This window comes from Mus musculus, chromosome 14 (genome assembly GCF_000001635.26).
Source record: "Mus musculus strain C57BL/6J chromosome 14, GRCm38.p6 C57BL/6J".
NCBI classification, from domain to species: Eukaryota; Metazoa; Chordata; class Mammalia; order Rodentia; family Muridae; genus Mus; species Mus musculus.
This window is the reverse complement of record NC_000080.6, coordinates 18,490,445-18,507,549: the sequence shown is the minus strand read 5'-3', so window position 1 is coordinate 18,507,549 and position 17,105 is coordinate 18,490,445. Positions and strand designations below refer to the sequence as shown.

The window sequence follows — 17,105 nt, the reverse complement described above, 5'->3', positions numbered from 1 at the left end:
CCAGACAGGGTTTCTCTGTGTAGTCCTGGCTGTCCTGGAACTCACTCTGTAGACCAGGCTGGCCTCAAACTCAGAAACCCGCCTGCCTCTGCCTCCCAAGTGCTGGGATTAAAGGCATGCACTACCATGTCCGGCCCTAAAGTTCTTGTTTATAATTTTATGTGTATGAGTGTTTTGCCTGAATGTATGTTAAATGTACCATGTGATGCAGCACCTGAGGAGGACAGAAAATGGTGTCACGTGGAACTGAAGATGGTTGTGAGTGCCTGGTTTGGGTATTGGGAAGCAAACTGGGATCCAATGGAAGAGCAAAGTATTCTTAACAGCAAGACTTCTCTCCAGCCCCTAGCGGTCTGATTGGTAATCATCAGAAACTGATCAATATTTTTTATAAAAATGTAGATGATTCATCAAACCAAGCTTGGACCTGCCTCCAGCTGCCTCTCTTGCACATCTGACTTCTGGACCCAGAACCCAGGCACACACTGGGATCACACCCAGTTCTCTGAGTTAGCAGCCTCTGCAGAGTCTACTTGGTGCTTCCGACCAGGTCACCATATGACTTCTGCTCACGAAGCCTTGCCACTCCAGATTCGTCTCTGCCAGTTGCCATTACAGGATACCAAGAGCCAGGGGCTTCCACAGGAAAGCTCCATCCTTCACCATCCTGTAAGTTTCGAGTCCAAGGCACCTAGCTGGTTGGGTTTCCTCATAGCTCACTGACCCTGCCTAGTCTGCCTAGTCTGCCTAGTCCTGGGACTATCTCTTTGTCCTCACCCTTTTTCTCATTAGGACCCCAGTCAGATTGGCCCACCCCACAATGTCATTTTAACTTAATTACTTCTTTAAGTCTTATCCCCAAACACAGCCACCGCCTGTAGTTCTGCAAGCTAGGATGTCTGTGTATAGATTTCAAGACAGATGTGGGCCAGCCTCCAACATCAGCCACCTCACTTAGCCCGGCCCCAGTTCCTCTCAGGAGAGGACAGTTTTTCCTATGGAATTTGCAGAGACGAATGCTTCCTGAAGACCTAAGACTAAATCACTCTCTCCTTAAACTTGAGCAGGTGAACTGGTCTCTGTTGTTGGGTTTGGTTGTGAAGTTCCTCCAGTCCCCAATGCTCATGTGTTAAAGAATCAATCCCCAGAGGGTGGCACTATTGAGCAGTGACTAAATCACAAGAGTCTCAACCACATCCAGGGATTAATCCATTGAGGGGTTCACAGATGAATGGGCTATTTGGACGCAGAGTCTAAAAGAGGAAGTGACTCATCTGAAGATCTTCCTGGAAGATCCTTCCTGTCTGTTTTAAGGAAATGGGCAGCTTTCCTTGGCCACGTCCTCCGACCATGAAATCTCCACTAACACTTGTGGCAGATTCTCCCACCCTTTGGGGATGTAACACGTACATACTGTTTAGAAAAGGAAAAACTTCTCTATGAACATGATCTGCTCCCATCCTTTCCAGGGGCTTATTGCATCCATTTGTTAAGCAGATGGTGGTTGACGATACACACAAAGAGCAAACACATTTAAATTTTCTTTATTAAATCGAGGTAGGAAGATCATCTTGAGATGATTAAATTAAAGACCTTAAATAACTCATTCTGTAGGAAACTTACGGCCAAGCTGCAGGGCTATTTATTCAGTGACAAAAGAAATCACGGAGTCACAGGAAATGGAAGAGTCTAATTTTCCTTAGCAACAAAGACACAAGGATGCCCACAGACAGCCCGCAGTAAGCCACACACTGCCATGAGACTTAAAAGTGTATTCACAGGAGACAGATGTGGTACATCCACTCCAGTAGTGACAAGCGCAACAGGCCCCAAAAACCTGGGCGCTGTCCCGAGGTAAAAAGTTCATGGAAACTTAGTCTCCTGGAATCGTGGCATCCGGTATAACGAATGCTCCAATGTCCTTGCTTTAGTTGGCAAATGGATCTGTGTGCTTTCCCTTAATATTGCTTTATTTTAAGTGCCTCTATTTGACATATAGCTAAGTTAGATCCTAGGCAGTCCTTGATCCGACCCTGGGCATGTATAGCTAAGTCACTGCCCTACACAGAAATTTACCATTATCTAGGAAGAAGGAAGTTTGTGATCTAAGGAGGAACCAGATTAGATATTTAGAACTATAGATAACTGAGTTACACCCATACACAAGTATTTACAATGGCCTAGGGAGAAGGTGGACTATACAATAGACTAGAATAGGATCTATGGCAAGGGCACAAAGCCCTTGTCCCTGGCTTCTAAGATTAAGTGGACCTTAGGTGGGGCTGTTTTTGATCTCAGTTGTTTAACATTGAATTTTATCCCAGTTGGTTACTGCCAGTCCTTCCATGTTGCATTCCTCTGTTTTATGTAAGAATCCAGTAACTTCCCTATTTTCTTCTGTATAAAAAGTTTGATGCTTGATTTGACAAATTACATTCAGATCCACACTCCCTTGTGTCAAATCTGTATGTCACCCCAATTCCTGCCCGACTCTATGCCCATCTGCCAGAACCCCTGATTCCCATAGATTGAGGGGGGCTGATTAGGCCTGGTCCCTGGCACAGATGTGCCTGAATTTGGGGTACTTAGCACCTCCTTAGGTTACACCCAAGGAGAACATTACCTGTGATGTCCACACACCTATCCCGTCCCGCGGGATTCAGTTATTCATGGGTGCAAGGGGGACCACAAACCTGGAAGGAAATGGGAGGAAGGGAAGGAGAGGCAGGAGACCAAGTAGATTGTACCTATCAAGGTCTCATTTATTAGGCTGAGATGCCTTGTTTTAAAACATACATCATGGAGAATAGGGAGGGGTTGAGGGGGAATTTTACAAAGAACAAAGAAGTGGGCATCTGTTGACATGAGGGCCGAAGTCAGGCTCCAGGGGGCGTGCACTCTGCATCTTATCTCTGGAACATAGATCCTCCTTGATAGCCTTGGGTGTCAGGCCGAGCTCAGGCGTAACTCACGTCCTTGGATGGCATGGGAGTTCAGGAAGAGATAGGGAAGAGGGGACTATAATTCAGCTTTTACAGCCTCAGGTGCCAGGAAGGGAATAGGGAGGAGGGAGTGATAACTAGCTCCTAGCACAAGGCCATTTGGCCTGTCAGAGAGATTGTGAAGGGCTCGCTTTCTCACCAGATGGTCTCTGACACACACCTGTAGCACTTTCACAGCAAAGACACAATGACCTTTGTAAGAGGCATCTGCCATTTATTGCATCTGGGAATACATTTTTTTCCCATAAGGATAGAGTGAGTCCTCTGAACTGTTGAATGGGATGTTGCCTTTATTTCTTCAAGACACAAATTACTTGTTCTTCAATCCAGAAATATGATGAATCTAACAGTAATTCTTCCCTTGCACATACTGGAACAGTGCAGCACGGCCTCACTACTCCTGACCTCAGTCAGACCTGTCCATGGTCACTAACTTTATTGATAAAACTGTGGATAAAGCTGGGGCTGGTGTATCTGTCTAGGCAGACTGAACTGTCTGTAATGAGTGGGTTCACAAAGCACCGATGTTGAGAACCTGGCTCAAATCACCCCAGAGAATCTCCCCGAAGTTAGAGAAATAAGACGTAGATGTCAGGCCCTGCCTGTCAGTGGTTGGGGCAGGGCTTCAATGAGAACTGAGCAAGTAAGGGAATCATGGTAATAATTGCATCATCATGAAAGCAGGCACTCAGTAGCAGACATAGCGTTTAAGTCCAGTCTCACAAATACTCAAGAGACCCAATTAATTTTTTGCTGATCAGAATGGGGATTTTGACCTGCTCTGTTTCTGACTTGGGCCAGTTCACCTCTCTTTAGACAACCTGGTGGTCCCGTGCTTCTGTGAAGTCACCATATTGGTGTCGAACTTAGTATCGATCAGCATAGCATACTTAAAGCCCAGAACTCCTGGACTCAAGCGCCCCTCCCATCTCAGTCTTTGGAGTAGCTGGGACTATAGGCATGTGCCACTGAGCCCCTAGTCAATTAGTTTTCCTTTTTAATCAACCTACCAAACAAACAAAAAAACAAACACAAAACCCCAAACAACTCTGAAGCCAAGTGTAGGACATGGTTGTAGGACAGTGCTTGAGAGGTGGAGGCAGGAGGATTGCAAACTCCAAGCCAGCCTAACCTGCACAGAATTTGAAGCCAGTCTGAACTAAAGAGTTGAACTAAGGAATTGTGAACCCCTCTCACCAACTAAAACACTGCCACCCTTTCAGGCTACAAAGAACATATATTACATGGCTTCCCATGCTCACCTCCAGTCTATGGCTTTTTGTGTAATAGGACCTGTATGCCTCAGGTTGAGAGGTAGAGTCTATGTCCTTGAATCCAGACAGACCTTCACAGCTGCTGTGACAGCAGCAGGAAGCAGGAGTGATGTGAAGTATGTGATTTTGGAGGTCATAAAGACAAGATGGCTTTGATTTGATTTTGATTTTGATTTGATTTGATTTGATTGGCTCTGGCTTTGATTCTTTCGCTCCAGATAACCTGCCCATGGAACAGCTACCAACCTTCCCATTATAAGGAAGCCCACATTGACAGTGGCTGGGCCACTATTAGCATCAGCTGCCACTGATCCCACTGCTACCTGTGAGTACATGAACAGACCTCCTAATAACTGTAGTGTGCAGACCACCAGATATCCAGCGAGGCTCTGAGTACAGCAGCCCTACTCACTGTACACAGAACCCTGACATCTACAATATTTGTGTGTTGTAATATGTTGCCATGCAGTAGTTAATAATGGATACAAGAATGACCCATACCTCCTCCTGGGAGAAGCCACAGCACAGGAGATTAAGAATGTCACAGGATCCACAATAACAGTGGCTCAATAGAATGTTTAATCTTTATGGCTCTGTGCATTTTAGAACTCCCATGATGCAAGTCAGGAATGAATCTAGGCTTCTTCTTAGAATAAGATTCAAAGCAAAGATGGGAAAGTGCTAATATCTGTTTAGTGCAGGAGACATGTATATCCTCTACCATTGATAGTTTCTGCAATTTTAAAATGATGCTAAAATGAAATTGCACATCATGGTATCAGTCTACAGTAGTATCCCATTAGAGAGGCATAAGATTAACCTGTCCTGGAGAACAACTTCTATACACAATGGCTGCTTGCCTCCAGCAGAGAGGCTTGAGAAGTACGACTTGTCAAGTTATTTCAACTTGAGGTAGAGAGTATGACCTTGAGGTTGGTGCTGTCAGAGTCCCATACTAAGAGGCAGCATGAGGCTGCTCCTTGTGGGAAATAGAAGGAGGAGGAGAGAAGTGAGACCAGACAAGCACTGCAGGAGGCTGGCTTCCATGGTTGAGGGGCGTGTGACTGAATGTGCAGGAACTAGTTCTAGAAAATAAGACAGGGTGGACCTGAAGAGCTTGTTTCTGTGAGAGCAAGCGTTCCAGAAGTTTACTGTGATGGTGGCTCAGTCATAGAGGTGGGGGCAAGAAGCACTGCATCTGCACAGCCTTCCAGTCTGGAGCCTTGGTACAGTTATCATCATGGACCCATTTCCAGAAGAGCCCTCAGACAGTGACAGTGCTTCAGACCCTTAGATGCCCAGTGTGGCTTGGGATGTGTATATTAGACCTTCCCTTCCTCTCTACTTGGTTTCAGACTAGAAGGGAGGAGGAGAAAAGACTGGACCCATGGCATCCAGCCCTTTTGTCAAGAAGGCAAAGTGCTCCCTGTAGTCTTCAGAGACTCTATCCTATCAGCCAACCCAGTCAACTGAAGTTGCCGTCCTGAATACCTTAATTGTAACAGGCCTGATATGGCTGTGCAGACCTCCAATCCCAGCATTCGGAAAGCTGAGGCAGGAGAGTGATAGATTCTAGACCAGTCTGGGATGGATGGATATATATCTATATCTATATCTATATCTATATCTATATCTATATCTATATCTATATCTATATCTATATCTATATCTATATCTATATCTATATCTATATATATATACACACACACATGTGCACGTATACATATAATATGTAGTGAGATCTGTGTCACTAAATATGAAATATGCACACAAGCAATAAACAGACAGGCAGATAGAAAGAGAAACAGTGACAGAGCTCAAGCATACAAGTTATCTCTGAGTACTTTATATACTGAAACAGTTTCCAGGAGAGTATTAGTTATGCTGGGTACAGAAGAGCAGTCCTGTGATATCAGCACTTGGGAGGCTGAGGCAGACAGATCAGGGCTCCGGGTGAGTTGAAGGCTAGCCTGGTTAGCTTAGTAAGACCCTGTCTCAAAACAAGGACTTTTTTGAAGGGAGTGGAGTTGAATGCAGCCCAGCAGTTAAAGCACATGCCTAGTGACACTGGGCTCAGCCCCTAGGAAGAGAGAGGGGAAGGGAGCTTGAACAAGGAAACTGCTGAAACCCCATGACTCTGGTAACACTATTAAGGTCTTGACCACACAGCTGCCAGCTTAGCAGCTCAGAAAGTGAAGAAGTGCATGCCAATTTCATCAGCTCCTGGAAGAAATTCCCATGTTACATGTGTGACTTAGAAAACCTCATTAGGGGTTTTACCATCTAGTAGAAACAGTCCAGGATACCATCAAAAGTCTAACTGACCTGGATCTGATTCCTTCAGAAACAAGCCTTCTCAAACACCAGTATCCTAGGAGATTCTAAATGGTGTGTTTTCTAAGGAATTTGTAGCTGGTAGAATTTATCCTACCCAGCTAGAACAGGCTTTGGAAACACAAACTGTTATTCAGAAAATATAATTCTGGATCCTACAAATATTTTCTGAGAAAGTTCTACATAAGATGTGTATGAGCCACACAGACTAGGTCTCTGCCCCAAGGAGTACTGCTTTTCAGAGACCAGATAAGACAATGAATAGCACATTGCTTAGTCATGTGGAAGGCATTATGAAGGGGAGGGATGGAATTCTGGTGGGTTGATATTACATGCTGCTATGGCATTCCCCCTCCCCTGACAATGACAATTTGAAAGAGATAGGTAGACATTCTTCAAGGTCTGGCAAGTACACTGCTGCCATACATAAGAGGGAGAAAAACTAGCAGAGACACCATCTGTCTGTGCTGGGCTGGCATAGACCAGACAGAAGCAGAAAACCATTGGCAGGGGAAAGCAGTGGGACTGGAGTCAATGAATTTGCTTCTGGAGCCTCTGAGATATCAGATGGTTCCATGAACAGTCTGCTGCTGCTGCTGCTGCTGCTGCTGCTGCTGCTGCTGCTGCTGCTATAGGTGATGATTTGTTCTTCTTGTCTGTGCCAGGCATCTAGTGCCTCTGCCAGCAGGTTCACTATCAAGTGGGGAAACATCATAACCTCCTCACATTGTTTTATGTTTTCATTAATTAATTAATTAATTAATTAATTAATTAGTGTGTATGTATGTGTTGGGGGGGGGGGGAAGTGTCCTGGGATCCAGTTCAGGCTGTCAGGTTTGGTAGCAAGCACAGTTGCCAGCTACACCACCTTGCTGGTCTATCTCTTCACATTTTTGACAGCCACTTGGCCTGTTTCAATCAGCCTCTTCTTGTCTGCACAGGGAAATTTCCCCAACCTCCAAGTCATGTACCTGAACTCACTCCTAAAACATCCTGTTAAACATCAAGCCACCAGTGACTCTCCCTGGTTTCCCCTCCAAGAATCAGAGGCAGACCTAGTCCTGCAATAGTTTGCCTAACTTTCTATTGCCCTAAGTTAGACATAGAATCCCAGGATGTAGATGCTAAGAACACAGCTCAGGACCCGACTTCCTCCATTTTCCACAGTTCTACAACTTTGCAATATTTAGTGAAATTATGAATCCATCCAGGGATTGACCCACTCATTTGGTCAGAGCCCTCAGGATCTGTTCATCTCTGGGATCACCTTCACACACTGTGGTGGTTTGAATATGCTTGGTCTAGGGAGTGGCACTATTAGAAGGTATTGTCTTGTTGGAGTAGGTGCAGCCTTGTTGAAAGAAGTGTGTCACTGTGGGGATGGGCTTAGAGACTTTCCTCCTAGCCACCACAAAGACAGTCTGCTCCTGGCTTCCTTTGGATGTAGAACTCTCAGCTCTTCCTGCACCATGCCTGCCTGGAAGCTGCCATGGTCCCACCTTGATGATAATGGACTGAACCTCTGAACCTGTAAGTCAGCCCAATTAAATATTTTGCTTTATAAGAGGTACCTTGATCATGGTTCCTCTTCAAAGCAATGAAAACCCTAACTAATTAATACACACACATACCCAGAGCTGAGCTTCACTAGTCTAGCTATTGCACACTTAATCAAGTTGACAGTTCAGATTATCCATTACAGCCCGTTGGAAATAAAACATCAGTCAAGGCCTGTCTCTGAAAAGTTTGCATTACTGCAAAGGTTATGGGGACCAGACCAAGAGGTTGCATCAGGGGTCAACATTCTGAGCCATCCCTGGTGCCGCATGAAGGGCACTGTTTTTCCGTGTGTGTTACACTCATATAGTAAACATGTAATCTTCTAAGTCACTTTTTCACATCTGCACTGAGATAATTTACATATTATATTTATCCATTTAACCATACAACTTGGTGATCTTTAACAAATATGTACAGTTGTACAAACATAACTACAACATAGTTTTAAAGTACTTCCATACCCTAAAGGCTCCTCAGTCTCTACAATATGCAGTGAATCTTCACTCCTACTTTATCCACAGGCACGTGCTCCTTTGCTTTCTGATTGCCTCCTCTAGAATGTCATACAAAGTGGGTCTATGATGTGAAGTTTGTAAATGGCCTCTTTTTTTCCTATATTTACAATATACTAGGGTTTATTATGGCATTTTCAAACACTTATTTTATTGATTTTCCCCCCTTGTACTCACCCACCCACCCACTTCTGCTTTCATGTCTCAAGTGTTCAATTGCCACCCATCTTACCCAACACTTCTTTTTCCCACTTATATGCATATAGAAAACATTGTAAGCTATGATTTGCATGTGAGAGAGAACATGTGTTTTTTTGTTTAACCAAGCTTAATGTAGCACTTTCTGTTCCATTCATTTTTCCATAAATTTCATTTATGTTTCAGCTGAGTAAAATTCCATTGTGTGTGTGTGTGTGTATCCATTCATTATCCATTCATCTGCTGAAATACATCCAGGCCAGTTCCATCCTGTTGTCACTGTGATTGCAGCAGCAGTAACTATGGAAACACAAGCATTTCTATGGAAGGACATGGAGTTCTTTGGCATTTCTGGGTCATATGGCAGTTCTGTTTTGAATTTTCTGAGAAACTTCCAGATTGTAATAGCCCTGCTAGGTTACACTTCCACCAGCAGTGAATATCAGTTCTTTTTTTCTCCAGCCTCACTGCTACCTATTTTCTCAGTGATAGTTATTCTGATTGGGGTTTGATGGTACTGCAGAGTAGCTTTGCTTTGCAGCTAAGGATGTAGAATATGTTTTTAGAGTACTTATATATCATTTGTGTTTCTTATTTTAATAACTGTCTATCCATTTTATATACACCAATAATGAATTTGTTGAGTAGGAATGATGAGGAAGCATACCCTACCCATAATAGCTCCAAGAATAAGTAAGTAAATAAAGATGCCAGAACTGAACTCAACACAGAAGCAAAGATCTTTTTACACTGAAAACTTCCACACTGAAAAAGAAGTTAAAGATGAAGTCAGATCATGGACCATCATCAGGTGTGTCCAGTTTCCAAGATTATAAGAATTATCATTGTGGAGTCCACAGATTCAGTGCAATCCCCACCAAGATACCAGTGAGGTTCTTTACACAGCTAGAAAAAAAAAATCAATCCAAGATTCATATGGAAACAGAAAAGACCCTAAATTGCTAACTTAATCCTTAGAGGAAAGAAAATCACTAGAGGTATGTATCATAATATCTAGGTTCAAGTTATCTTACAGTGCTGTAGAGACAGAGACAGTGTAGTGCAGGCCTGAAAACAGACATGTAAAACAATAGAGCAGAACAGAGGACCTAGAGAAAACCTTCACAATCTATGGCCAAGATGTCGAAAATAAACTGGATAGTATTTAGTAAACAGCACTGGAAAAACTGGATACTGTTCCACCTGTGAAGAATGAAGTTAGAGTCACTTGCTTTGTTTAGAAGATTCATTTACATTACTGCGTACATCAATAGCTTGCTTCTTTGTACTGGTGATAGCCATCCACCATATGTAGCAAATAGGTTTTTAAAAAATCTAACCATTGTAATGAAAAGAAGCTGGCTTAGGTCCAGAATCTTGGTAGTCCAGTTTCTAACTAAGTGGCTCATGCCTCTATTCTGGCACTGTGGAGACTGAGAGTTGGAGGCCATCTTCAGCTATGTAATAGGATATGCTTGGCTTTAAGATTGAGACCCTGCCTCAAAACAGTAAACAAAATAAATAGTAAATAAGTAAATATATAAATAAGATAAAAAGATTGAAGTCCTGAGGACGTGAGTAGTCTATGTCAGGTCCTCAAAACTCATGTACAAACCTGGGCACCGAAGCATATTTATAGATGCGTGTGCATCCATATCCTGTTGTTGGGCAGGCAGAGATAGGAGGATCCCTGGCTCGCTGGGTAGGTACTGTGAAGGACCTTGTCTCAAAAAATAAGGCATAGAGTGATTGAGAGACACACCTGATGATGGTCTCTGGCTTCCAGAAGCCTGTATACACACACACACACACACCACATACACTCACACACACAAATTTTCACACACATGTTCACACACACACACCACATATGCACACACACAGATGTTCACTCATGTGTACGCATACATGCACACACATGTACATGATCACACATATACATGCTCACATACACACATACACACAAACACCATAATATACACACACCATAATACACAAGTGACTGAGTTTGGAAACATGATTTTGTGGGGGGGTGTGACCTACTACTGGTTTTAGTTCTCAGGAAACTCAGTCAAGACTTTGCATATATCATACTTGTGGGTCACAGGATTGAGTATTGAGAAGTGGTTCAGTTGGGCCACTCTTCATACTTTGAAGGGTTCACATATGGCCCAACCACTTTTCTCATGGGACCTTCTGTCTAGTCTCTCTCATAGAATTTTGTCTAATTTCAGTGAATGTGACTTAAGAGAGCAGGGCCTGAGCCAGGACAGGGTCAGGAAGTGTGGAGTTAATCAAAATAAGCCCTTATTTTTTTCAAGGACTTTCCATAGTCATTAACTCAAGTACTTGACATCGTCCCATGTCTCAGACCTTGTGCATCCACTATTCTATGTGGCAAACAGCTCTCTGGACCACATCTCAGCTGTTTCCTAGCTCAGCCCTCAATGTTTCCTGTAGTTTCTGGCTCTCATACTCCTGCCCATGGCCTGGCCTTTTCATGCAGATTGAGCAACGGGCTCAGTTCCTCACCTCTGTCTTCCATCCATGATTCTGTAGCATTCCTCCATTCCCTTCTACTCCTAGTCCCCCACCCTCCTTCCATCTGCTTCTCTCCCTAACTGCCCACCCTCCTCTGCCCTTTTCTATCCCTGACTTTGGCTCCAGCTGTGTTACGTGCTCTAGCCAGTGGTCAGTGGCTGTTGCAGAAGAGATACAAGCAGAGGTTGGAGGAATACCTGAGCAGCTGGAGTGACCCCTTTCCCCTCAGAATCACCACGTGAGGAACCAAAATGGCACAGGCTCTACAAACTAAGGAGGCAAGCCCAACAAGACCATTAGTGTGACAAAAAGCCATCCAAGCAAACCAGCCTGCTGGCCATCCAGATCTACCTGTAAACACTCATAGGCCATGGTATGCTAAAATACATTGTGGCAGTACTTCACCAGCAAGCTTCCCTTCCATCTACCCTCCATCCTGGCCTTTCTACTCACCTCACCCCTCCTGGCCTTGGCAGCACCTTGGAGGACAGAGACTGTAGCTCAGCATCTAAGAAGGCTGCAGTGTCTGCTGCCTGGCACTCAGCAAATCTCTGTTGGACAGAGTCAAATCTGGTCCTTTTGATCAATACCCCTAGTGGAAAATGGAACAGACATTTAGATTTAGTTCCAAGGTAGTGAAAGCCCCCTTTATGAATGTTCATTCCTGTTTGGTCTTCTGTTTCTCACTTTGTGCAGAAGATGCTGTGCCACCCACAATAACCTGAGCTCCAGACATAAGTGACTTACCCCAACTCGGGCTGCCCTTCAAGAGTCGTACCTCCATTCAGGTCCTCTTAATGGCCTTTCTGTTGACACTGAAGACTGGCCTGTCACTTCTAGAAAACCTTTAAAGGAAAACAGGATGTGAAATCAAAAATGAAATTAAATCTGTCCAGTCTGAGAAGGTGCAGCAATAGCACCACTGTCTCCTTATGCTGGGCACAGGAGAATGTGTGTGCTTTGTTTTTATCTTAAAGGGGGTAATTTTGAAGATGAGGCCATTGGTCTTCATAATGGCTGCTCTTCAAGAACAGGTGATAATTGTGTGTTACCATTTCAGCAGTGAGCAAGTTGGTTGTTCATTTCCCAAGTTTACTCAAACAGGGTCTTAGGGACGGGCTCTGGATCCCCATGGGGCTGCCTGACTTTTCACTCCCTCAGTGTAACACCAGCACACAATTCCATAGATCACTTGTGGGGACAACATTCTTGGTGTGTCTAGGGTTATACTGGGGTCCTGCATCTGCTCCACCACAGAGGCAGGACTTGGGAAGTTTAGCCATGCTTACCCACTCTGCTGGGCAGGTGCTGGGCTGTGGGGAAGCCGTAGGACACCCCTCAGGGGTGGGGAAGTACAGTCTGAAGTGCAGGACAGCAGAAAGTGGCTCAGTCTCCCCAGGTTTGCAAGAAGGCCAGGGCTGTCTGGTTCTCAGGCTCTCGATGCCTAGGCACTGCTGGTTGCTGCAGTAGAGCCGGGAACACAGTGGTGGTCTGCGGGGTGGACCTGGCCTTGGGTCTGGGGGGAGGTTAAAGGGAGAGTTGGGGGGGTATTCCAGCTGGTCCCGCTGGGATAGTTCTTGGCTTGATAGCAGTGGCAGGCTTGATTGTGGCCGGGCTAGGAGCACAGAGATGCCTTTTACAGGAGACTAGACAGTAGTTCTATATGGGAAGGCCTTCTTTCTCCATTGCTCCTGATGAAAAGAGCCAGCCCACAGTTGTTTTTTTGTTTTTGTTTTGTTTTTGTTTTTGTTTTTTAATGTTTCTAACACATTTCTCCTTTGTGTTTCAGTTTTAAAAGTAAAATTTTTCAAACTCTGATGAAAAGAATTATTCTATAGTTATTGGAAAAGCCCCTCAGATGTACATAGAAGTCTGAGTATTAGGAAGTACGAAATGACTCAGCATGTGTCATGTGTCCAAACTGAAAAATCATTGAAACTTTCTTTTTTTTTTTTTTTTTTTTAACAAGGCACTTGCATTTCCTTTAATAGATTGATTTTTCTTTTTTTTTTTCCATTTTTTATTAGGTATTTAGCTCATTTACATTTCCAATGCTATACCAAAAGTCCCCCATACCCACCCACCCCCACTCCCCTGCCCACCCACTCCCCCTTTTTGGCCCTGGTGTTCCCCTGTACTGGGGCATATAAAGTTTGCAAGTCCAATGGGCCTCTCTTTCCAGTGATGGCTGACTAGGCCATCTTTTGATATATATGCAGCTAGAGTCAAGAGCTCCGGGGTACTGGTTAGTTCATAATGTTGTTCCACCTATAGGGTTGCAGATCCCTTTAGCTCCTTGGCTACTTTCTCTAGCTCCTCCATTGGGAGCCCTATGATCCATCCATTAGCTGACTGTGAGCATCCACTTCTGTGTTTGCTAGGCCCCGGCATAGTCTCACAAGAGACAGCTACATCTGGGTCCTTTCAATAAAATCTTGCTAGTGTATGCAATGGTGTCAGCGTTTGGATGCTGATTATGGGGTGGATCCCTGGATATGGCAGTCTCTACATGGTCCATCCTTTCATCTCAGCTCCAAACTTTGTCTCTGTAACTCCTCCCATGGGTGTTTTGTTCCCAAATCTAAGGAGGGGCATGGTGTCCACACTTCAGTCTTCATTCTTCTTGAGCTTCATGTGTTTAGCAAATTATATCTTATATCTTGGGTATCCTAGGTTTTGGGCTAATATCCACTTATCAGTGAGTACATATTGTGTGAGTTTCTTTGTGAATGTGTTACCTCACTCAGGATGATGCCCTCCAGGTCCATCCATTTGGCTAGGAATTTCATAAATTCATTCTTTTTAATAGCTGAGTAGTACTCCATTGTGTAGATGTACCACATTTTCTGTATCCATTCCTCTGTTGAGGGGCATCTAGGTTCTTTCCAGCTTCTGGCTATTATAAATAAGGCTGCTATGAACATAGTGGAGCATGTGTCCTTCTTACCAGTTGGGGCATCTTCTGGATATATGCCCAGGAGAGGTATTGCTGGATCCTCCGGTAGTACTATGTCCAATTTTCTGAGGAACCGCCAGACTGATTTCCAGAGTGGTTGTACAAGCCTGCACTCCCACCAACAATGGAGGAGTGTTCCTCTTTCTCCACATCCACGCCAGCATCTGCTGTCACCTGAATTTTTGATCTTAGCCATTCTGAGTGGTGTGAGGTGGAATCTCAGGGTTGTTTTGATTTGCATTTCCCTGATAATTAAGGATGTTGAACATTTTTTCAGGTGCTTCTCTGCCATTCGGTATTCCTCAGGTGAGAATTCTTTGTTTACCTCTGAGCCCCATTTTTAATGGGGTTATTTGATTTTCTGAAGTCCACCTTCTTGAGTTCTTTATATATGTTGGATATTAGTCCCCTATCATATTTAGGATAGGTAAAGATCCTTTCCCAATCTGTTGGTGGTCTTTTTGTCTTATTGACGGTGTCTTTTGCCTTGCAGAAACTTTGGAGTTTCATTAGGTCCCATTTGTCAATTCTCGGTCTTACAACACAAGCCATTGCTGTTCTGTTCAGGAATTTTTCCCCTGTGCCCATATCTTCAAGGCTTTTCCCCACTTTCTCCTCTATAAGTTTCAGTGTCTCTGGTTTTATGTGAAGTTCCTTGATCCACTTAGATTTAACCTTAGTACAAGGAGATAAGTATGGATCGATTCGCATTCTTCTACACGATAACAACCAGTTGTGCCAGCACCAATTGTTGAAAATGTTGTCTTTCTTCCACTGGATGGTTTTAGCTCCCTTGTCCAAGATCAAGTGACCATAGGTGTGTGGGTTCATTTCTGGGTCTTCAATTCTATTCCATTGGTCTACTTGTCTGTCTCTATAGCAGTACCATGCAGTTTTTATCACAATTGCTCTGTAGTAAAGCTTTAGGTCTGGCATGGTGATTCCGCCAGAAGTTCTTTTATCCTTGAGAAGACTTTTTGCTATCCTAGGTTTTTTGTTATTCCAGACAAATTTGCAAATTGCTCCTTCCAATTCGGTGAAGAATTGAGTTGGAATTTTGATGGGGATTGCATTGAATCTGTAGATTGCTTTTGGCAAGATAGCCATTTTTACAATGTTGATCCTGCCAATCCATGAGCATGGGAGATCTTTCCATCTTCTGAGATCTTCCTTAATTTCTTTCTTCAGAGATTTGAAGTTTTTATCATACAGATCTTTCACTTCCTTAGTTAGAGTCACGCCAAGATATTTTATAATATTTGTGACTATTGAGAAGGGTGTTGTTTCCCTAATTTCTTTTTCAGCCTGTTTATTCTTTGTATAGAGAAAGGCCATTGACTTGTTTGAGTTTATTTTATATCCAGCTACTTCACCGAAGCTGTTTATCAGGTTTAGGAGTTCTCTGGTAGAATTTTTAGGGTCACTTATATATACTATCATATCATCTGCAAAAAGTGATATTTTGACTTCCTCTTTTCCAATTAGTATCCCCTTGATCTCCTTTTGTTGTCGAATTGCTCTGGCTAATACTTCAAGTACTATGTTGAAAAGGTAGGGAGAAAGTGGGCAGCCTTGTCTAGTCCCTGATTTTAGTGGGATTGCTTCCAGCTTCTCTCCATTTACTTTGATGTTGGCTACTGGTTTGCTGTAGATTGCTTTTATCATGTTTAGGTATGGGCCTTGAATTCCTGATCTTTCCAGAACTTTTATCATGAATGGGTGTTGGATCTTGTCAAATGCTTTTTCTGCATCTAACGAGATGATCATGTGGTTTTTGTCTTTGAGTTTGTTTATATAATGGATTACATTGATGGATTTTCGTATATTAAACCATCCCTGCATCCCTGGAATAAAACCTACTTGGTCAGGATGGATGATTGCTTTAATGTGTTCTTGGATTCGGTTAGCGAGAATTTTATTGAGGATTTTTGCATCGATATTCATAAGAGAAATTGGTCTGAAGTTCTCTATCTTTGTTGGATCTTTCTGTGGTTTAGGTATCAGAGTAATAGTGGCTTCATAAAATGAGTTGGGTAGAGTACCTTCTACTTCTATTTTGTGAAATAGTTTGTGCAGAACTGGAATTAGATCTTCTTTGAAGGTCTGATAGAACTCTGCACTAAACCCATCTCGTCCTGGGCTTTTTTTGGTTGGGAGACTATTAATAACTGCTTCTATTTCTTTAGGTGATATGGGACTGTTTAGATGATCAACTTGATCCTGATTCAACTTTGGTACCTGGTATCTGTCCAGAAATTTGTCCATTTCGTCCAGGTTTTCCAGTTTTGTTGAGTATAGCCTTTTGTAGAAGGATCTGATGGTGTTTTGGATTTCTTCAGGATCTGTTGTTATGTCTCGCTTTTCATTTCTGATTTTGTTAATCAGGATTTTGTCCCTGTGCCCTTTAGTGAGTCTAGCTAAGGGTTTATCTATCTTGTTGATTTTCTCAAAGAACCAACTCCTCGTTTGGTTAATTCTTTGAATAGTTCTTCTTGTTTCCACTTGGTTGATTTCACCCCTGAGTTTGATTATTTCCTGCCGTCTACTCCTCTTGGGTGAATTTGCTTCCTTTTTTTCTAGGGCTTTTAGATGTGTTGTCAAGCTGCTAGTATGTGCTGTCTCCCGTTTCTTCTTGGAGGCACTCAGAGCTATGAGTTTCCCTCTTAGAAATGCTTTCATTGTGTCCCATAGGTTTGGGTACGTTGTGGCTTCATTTTCATTAAACTCT

At 43.3% G+C, this 17,105-nt stretch overlaps 2 long non-coding RNA genes across 7 annotated transcripts in view; both read right to left on the bottom strand.

Moving 5' to 3' along the window:
* Positions 1 to 17,105, bottom strand: part of Gm32587 — a 91,425-nt gene that overhangs the window by 47,485 nt on the left and 26,835 nt on the right. The window lies entirely within an intron of this gene.
* On the bottom strand, positions 2,935 to 13,391 carry Gm38620. Of its 3 annotated transcripts, none has more exons than XR_874231.1 (3): positions 12,169 to 13,391; positions 11,875 to 12,013; positions 2,935 to 2,975 (listed from the first exon to the last, which is right to left on the bottom strand). It is a non-coding gene; the product is annotated as a predicted gene, 38620 (long non-coding RNA). The 3 variants fall into 3 exon arrangements; XR_874232.2 differs by lacking the exon at positions 2,935 to 2,975 and having other exon boundaries at positions 9,457 to 12,013; positions 12,169 to 12,266; positions 12,711 to 13,391; XR_003951191.1 differs by lacking the exon at positions 2,935 to 2,975 and having other exon boundaries at positions 9,457 to 12,013.